This window comes from Lemur catta, chromosome 1 (genome assembly GCF_020740605.2).
Source record: "Lemur catta isolate mLemCat1 chromosome 1, mLemCat1.pri, whole genome shotgun sequence".
Taxonomy (NCBI): domain Eukaryota; kingdom Metazoa; phylum Chordata; class Mammalia; order Primates; family Lemuridae; genus Lemur; species Lemur catta.
Window position 1 is genome coordinate 221058646 of NC_059128.1, and position 7251 is coordinate 221065896.

At 40.5% G+C, this 7251-nt stretch overlaps 1 long non-coding RNA gene across 1 annotated transcript; it reads right to left on the reverse strand.

Moving 5' to 3' along the window:
* Positions 1-4005: 4005 nt before the first annotated feature.
* On the reverse strand, positions 4006-7204 carry LOC123630461. Its single transcript, XR_006732686.1, has 3 exons — positions 6311-7204; positions 5535-5657; positions 4006-4560 (listed from the first exon to the last, which is right to left on the reverse strand). It is a non-coding gene; the product is annotated as an uncharacterized LOC123630461 (long non-coding RNA).
* Between the last annotated feature and the right edge of the window lie 47 nt (positions 7205-7251).

The window sequence follows — 7251 nt, forward strand, 5'->3', positions numbered from 1 at the left end:
CTTTAATTTATTATAATATTTTCAAGGTTCATCCATGGTGTGGCATGTATAAGTACTTCACTCCTTTTTATGGTCAAATAATACAAATGCTTTCTGTCACTGGTTTGACTTACAATCTTTTGACTTTACAATAGTACCCATATAATCACTCTGTTTTTCACTTTCAGTACAATGTTCAATAAATTATATGAGATATTCAATACTTTATTATAAGATAGGCTTTGCGTTATATGATGTTGACTAATGTAAGTTTTCTGAGCATGTTTAAGGTAGGCTAAGCTAAGCTATGTTGTTCAGTAGATTAGATGTATTAAATGTATTTTTTATTTAAAATATTTTCAAAGTATGATAGATTTATTGGAACATAACCTCATTGTAAGTCAAGGAGCTTCTGTGGGATATACTATATTTGGGATATACTATATTTTGTTTTTGCACTTGTCAGTTGATGGACATTGGGTTGTTTCTACCTTTTGGCTATTATGAATAATGGTGCTACAAACATTCATATATGAATTTTTGTGGACATGTTTTCATTTCTCTTGGGTATATGATATATACTTAGGAATGGAATTGCTAGGTCAAATGGTAACTCTTTGTCTAACTTTTTGAGGAACTGCCGTGCTGTTTTTCAGATTGGCAGTTTGGTTTGGTACCAGTTTCAGATTGGTACCATTTTGCATTCTTACTATCAATAGCAATGTATGAGAGTTCCAATTTCTCCCCATCCTCACCAACACTTGCAATTATCTTCTTTGTTGATGACTATTCTAGTGACTATGAAGTGGCATCCAGCTCACTCTTAATCCCCTGGGTTGGGGTACTGGGGAAAATGACTATTCTTACTCCTCCACACTTGGTCCACGTGGGGATGCTGCCCGGGGATACCAGCTCTGTAAGAGCTTCAGGGCACTTCCTTTGAAAATTTAAGGTATTTTTCTCAGGGGAGAAAAAAACCTCGCCCCGTCAGTAATTAGTTTTTCAATTCACGAACCCACATATTACGTCAGCTTCTACAAAGGCTTGATTGGAAGACATGGAGATATTTTTCAAGGCACTACAAATATTTGCAGGGCAGATTATTTACTCAGCAGTAACCAGGACATGATCCCTTCGGGAGAGGAGTGCTGTACACAGTACTGCCCCAGCCCCACCTTCCCCTTCTCACCCTCCATGTCATAACCCTAAGGGAGCTTTCTGGGTGACTCCCTAGGTGACTGGAATTCTGCAAATGTTCAGGCAAATACAAATATTGTGTGAGCAAGGCTAACTTGCAAGGGAGAGGAGTCACCATATAAAGCAAGGGAGAGTCTCACTAGGGAGCCAGGTCCCACGTCAGGGCAGGAACTCAGGGTTTCTGGTCCTGACTGCGTGGCAGCTGTTGAGCAGGGTACTGCTGATATTGGGATATTTGCTCCCAGAGAAACTTAGTCAAGGGCTATTTATTGAGTGCTTACTGTGTGCCCACCTTTGCTGGGTGCTGTTCTTACTGGGTGCACATTGCAGTGTTTCAAGGTGAGGTTTTCCTGTTATACATGTTCCCACCATACCCTGAATGTGTCCTTTGTAAAAGTGATTTGTGCAGCGTTATTATGGCAAGAATTCTGTCTTTAGTTCATTGCTATTAATATATCCCCAGAGCCCAGAACAGTGTCTGTCACTCACAGATGCTCTAAAGTATTTGAATGAAGGAAGGGATCTAAACTCAACATTGGCTGGTGGGATCCAAGTATAGCATCTTACTATATATATGGTTTGTAGTTTATTTATACTTAGTCATATACATTATTGTTGAAATTTTCCTTTGTTATCAACTACAAGCTGAGTTTTAGTGACTACCTAATATTCCTCTCATGAACTCACCAAATTTGTCTTGACTAAGCCCCAACTTTTAAACATTTATGCAATTAGCCAGGCATGGTGGTACATGCCTGTAGTCCCAGCTATTCGGGAGGCTGAGACAGGAGGATCGCTTGAGCCCAGGAGTTTGAGGTTGCTGTGAGCTAGCCTGATGCCACGACACTCTAGCCCGGGCAACAGAGCAAGACTCTGTCTCAAAAAAATTAAATAAATAAAATAAACATTTATGTAGTTTTATATATTTTTTCTATGAAAAATAAAGATCTATTTGCACAAATTGTCTTTGAGCATGTCTAGCTATTTCCTTAGATAAATTCCTATAATTGAATTGCTGGGTAAAGGGATATATCCATTTTTAAAGTTTTATGATACATATTGCCAAATTTCCCTCCCCCGAAAGGCTGTTCAAATACCCCGCCAACCACAGCGTATGTAGCCCGCACACCACTGCCAAGAGTAAGCATTGTCGTTCTCGTCGCCTTTGCCAGTTAAATAGCCTCAGTGTCACGGTGTCCAATTGACTCCCGGTGCTACAGCAGGCTCTCAGGGGTTCCTTATGAGTATGTGTCAAAGTCAAATTTGCCATGAAGAAAGGGGCTCCTGAGAAAGCCAAACTAAAGATTTCCTCTTAAAAGAGTCATCAGATAGGTGACTTGAAACAATAACAATAACAAACGACATCTGGTTAAAGACTATTGGAATAGTTGCAAGTTGAGTTCAGTCTTTGGATGTCTATGTATATGTACTTATTTATTTATTTTGGAGACAAGGTCTCACAATTTTGCCCAGGCTGGACTCGAACTCCTGGGCTCAAGCCATCCTCCCATCTCAGCCTCCCAAGTAGCTAGAGCATCAACATGCCCAGCTTGAATATCTATTTAAATGTCATTATGTTCTCCCAAGACTGACAGTCAGCTTTGGGGAGGCAGGTACTGTCCAGGAATGGGCTGTTATTGCATTAAAGTTGAGCAGAGAAAGTTCAGAGTTTATTAAGAACGCTAGCTCTGGCTTTGTTCAATTTCCTCTTTTACTAGTCCAAGGTGATGTTTTTCATGCGGTTGGAAATTCTTATTTCTTTTTCAGTTAACGGATCTGTGTGCTTCCCCCGCTGCCACACTTCGGAGGCTCTCTTCCCTGCCATCCACCCTGCGAGGTGCCCTAGCAGTGTTTTCTGAACTGCAGTCAATTTCGTACCACACTCACAATCCTTGACAAACCATATATCATCTTCTATTCTCCCTTACATAATATTTTTCTTGAAATTGATTTTTTAAGAACTAAATTAATTTCCTTTTAAAATCAACTTGATGTCACTACCTCAAATTAAAAGAAAATGAGTTTCGTTTGCCATAGAGTACCCATAAAATAAATACAATAAAAATAAAGTATTATTAGATTCTAGGTCGATATCTCTGATTGCCAGTGGCTCTGTGCCTAAGGCCTGAGCTCTCTTCCTTGTAAAGAGATATAGGCAAGCATTGGAGCACAGTTAAAGACAGACTAGCGATAAATGAGGTCTCCTTGTGTGATCAGAACGACTGAAATAAATTTGAGAAGGCATAACTTTCCCCTCTAAGTGAACCGATGTTATCTAAGGCAGTGTCCATGGACACGTAAAATCGTCTTGTGTGCCAGCGGGGCGGTGGTCCTCAGGGCACCATCGCAGTCGGCTGGAGGCTTGTTAAAATGCAGGTTGCTGATCAGTAGGTCTGGGCTGGGGCCTGAGAATATGCATTTCTACAAAGTTCCCAAGTCATGCTGGTGCTGCTGATCTGGGGAACACATTTTGAGAAACGTTGCCCTCGTTGCATCATCTCCCATTTTAGGAATAATGAGACTGGGGAAGGTTGGAGGGTGCAAACCAGAAGCAACTGCAGACCCCAACCAGGTGCAAGCCTACTCCTATCTGTTGTTTTCAATTTTCCTCTCAAAGAGCAACAAGTCCAGGCCTGGTGCTGGCATCCCTGAGGGCAGTGTTGTACCTTCTAGAACTACTGGCTTCCTGATATGAATTACAATGTGTGGCCACCACAAGAGCTTTCTGACCTCAGTCAAACCTCCCGTGATCCTGCTTGGTGAATGGAGGAGGAAGTCAGCGAGAAGTCAAATTACTTCCTGGGGAAAGCCCCTTTATAAAACTTCTCCAAAAGTTTTATTCCGGAAGATGATAAAACACAATTACAAAGCCCACAACATCTCTCAGGACATGAAATATATATTTTTTAGAGCTGACTAAACTCAACAGAGTGGGTAGATAAGCAACTATGAAATTTTACAAGACAAGACTCAAAAAGCCAAATGCCTGCTCCTTTTGAAGGCGAAGGTGTTTTGAAACGCCTCTCCCGAGATAACAAGTCTCTATGTTGGCATTTGAACATCTAAGCCATTTGCATCGTGTGTTTGTGAGAAGAGGAAATCGCCGTGAGTGTTCTCAACACAGTCCTGCCACTCCGCAAACCAAACCATATTTGCTTGTCCATGTTCCTTCTAGCATTTATCTTTATAAAGGCACATTGTTTTTACATAATTAGAGAGATGACAAGAATCCTGCCTTTTCCACGTGCTATCATAGTAGAACAAGTATTTTTCCTCATTGCTTGTACATGGTTTCAGCGTGATACTTGTGTGATGCAGTCAGACCTCTCAGCAAGGATAGTCATCAGATTTAAATCTTCTGTTCTTGATTTTAATTTTTTTATTCTATAAAAAATGAGTTGTTTTTAATTTTTTACACTGCAATATGCAATACTGTAGCAAACATATTTATACATATAATTTTCCCTTCATTTGAAATTATTTCCTTAGGATAAAGTCCCAGAAGTAAATTTCTTAGGCAAAGGGTAAGAACATTCTTATGGCTCTTAATATCTGTCGCCAAGTTGCATTTTGAAGCAATGTAGCAATTGTAAGCATATTCAATTATTTGCACCCTCACCAGAGTTGGATATTACCAATGTACACGTTTGAAAGATGTAGAATATTATCTCATTTGTGTTTTAGTAGTAACATGTCTGCAAAATGAGTAAAAAGTTGAATATTTTCTCCATGTAGTTACTTACTAATTGTATTTTCTCTTTTGTGAATAATTTGATCATGACAACTACGATCCTGGGTAGCCTTTTGTAAAGTGAACACAGGAGGTTGAAAAGGCCATATAAAAATGGGAGAAAGGGAGAAAATATTTGCAAGACATATATAAAGAACTCTTGCAACTTGAAAACAAGAAGACAACCAACTGAATTTAAAAATGGGCAAATTATTTGAAAAAGTACTTTATAAAAGAAGAGATATGAGTGGCTAATAAGCACAGGAAAAGATGCTCAGGAGGTACAAATTAAAACTAAAGTGAAATGCCACTATATGCCCTATAGCAGTGGTCCCCAACCTTTTTGGCACCAGGGGCTGTCTTCATGGAAGAAAATTTTTCCATGGACAGGGGTGTGGGGGACGGGGAGAATGGTTTTGGGATGATTCAAGTGCATTATGTTTATTGTGCATTTTATTTCTATTATTATTACAGTGTAATATATAATTAAGTAATTATACAACTCACCATACGTTGGGGGCCCCTGCCCTATAGAATGGCTATATATTTAGAATGGAATGCTTACATCATATGATAGGTATTTGTTTAACTTTTTCATAAATTGTCAAATGATTTTCCTAAGTTCTACCTTTTTAAATTCCCATCAGCAATATATATGAGTTCTAGTTGCTCCCCATCCTTGCCAACAGTTGGTATTGTCAGTCTTCATAATACTGATAAACGAACCATGGTGCATTCATACAATGGAATACTGTTCAGAAATAAGAAGAAACAAATTGTTAGTGTAGACAACACAGATGAATCTGAAAATGATTTTGCTAAGTGAAAAAAAAGCAGATCATAAAGCAAAACAAAACAAAAACAGTACATCTGTTATGATTCCATTTATGTAAAATTCTAGGAAATGCAAACGAATCTATAGTGACAAGAAGTGGATCAGTGGTTGCCTGGGGCGGGGGTGGAGGGGCGGACCTCACCACAGACAGGCAAGAGGAGACTTCTGCGTGTGTTGGGAACATCCTGTATCTCAGTCGTAACAGTGGTTACACGTGTATATACATCGACCAAAACTCACTAACATGTACACTTTAAATGGATACACTTTATTGATATAAATTATATCTCAATAGAGTTAGTTTAAAAAGAAAAGAGAAATAAATAAAAACAGACCTTTGTTTAAATGCTGGTGCCAGCTGAGAGTAACACAGCACAACCTGGTGGGCCTTAAGTGTCTTCCCTTCAGAAAAATATTTAAATGGGCTTCTCAGCTATCCAAGAACAAACCCCCAATCCTATTCTTGAATGGAGACTTTGGGACAATAAGAAGCTAACCTGATGGGTAATAATATTTAAACAACTTTTGTTTTCACTAAGGTCAGAGTTAAAACTCTGGCCATAACTTACAAGGTGTTGTGGGTTTTATTCCTCTGCGTGGGCCTGGACACGGGGAGGGTCGGAGCCTGGACTTCAAGGAGGGAGGACTGGATTAAGAAGACCCTCACCGGGGATAAAGCTAGACCCAGACCGGGGATAAAGCTGGTTCCTGAAACATGGGGAGAGGAACAAGCTGGTGAGTAGGGGAACTGGGAGGCGGGGGACGTGGCCAATGAGCAACCAGGGATGCAGAGGTCCGGTCATCTGCTTTAAGGCTGCCCCTTCCCTGCGCTGTATTTCCACCCCCCTTCACTGCCCCACCCCACATGCCCTAAGTAAAGCTAAGTTAAAGGCCACAGTCTGATGGTAACTGTGTTTGGGAGCATTCCTGGGGGGCTGTGTCCAGCTACAGTGATGTATGCAGAGCCACAGAAGCTTGGACATGTGATTACAAAGTTGCTGGAAGTGACCGTCAGAGAGGCCCAGAGTGGTGGTCTACGACATATGGTGACAGAGTCAAGCAACAGACAGTGTGGGGAAAGTCATCAGTGCTCCTCAGGGATCCTCAGAATGGCAGCCGGGGAAAGTGGGTTTCCTGTACTCAGATGGGGGTGGGTAGAGCACAGACGCTCATTGAGTGCTTAAAGGAAGGGTGACCCCCTAAAGGGTGGTAGCTTGGGCATGTCTGGGATATCAAGAGATTAACCAAACTCACCCACCACCGACTCCACAAGGATATGTGGAATGCCCTAAATTATTTTGGACTTTGAGTTAGAAAAATAATCTATATGGCCAGGTTCACCTCTTCTATCTCAAAATCTTGAAAGAGACCTATAGTACATGACCTAATCCTAACTACTAATTGCCTTTGGCTGCTTTGACGTCAAATAATGACTGGACTTTGTACCTGAAAGTGAGTTAAAACTAAAGGTAGTTGAGGGGAGAAATCATTTCCTCCTTGGATTACCAAG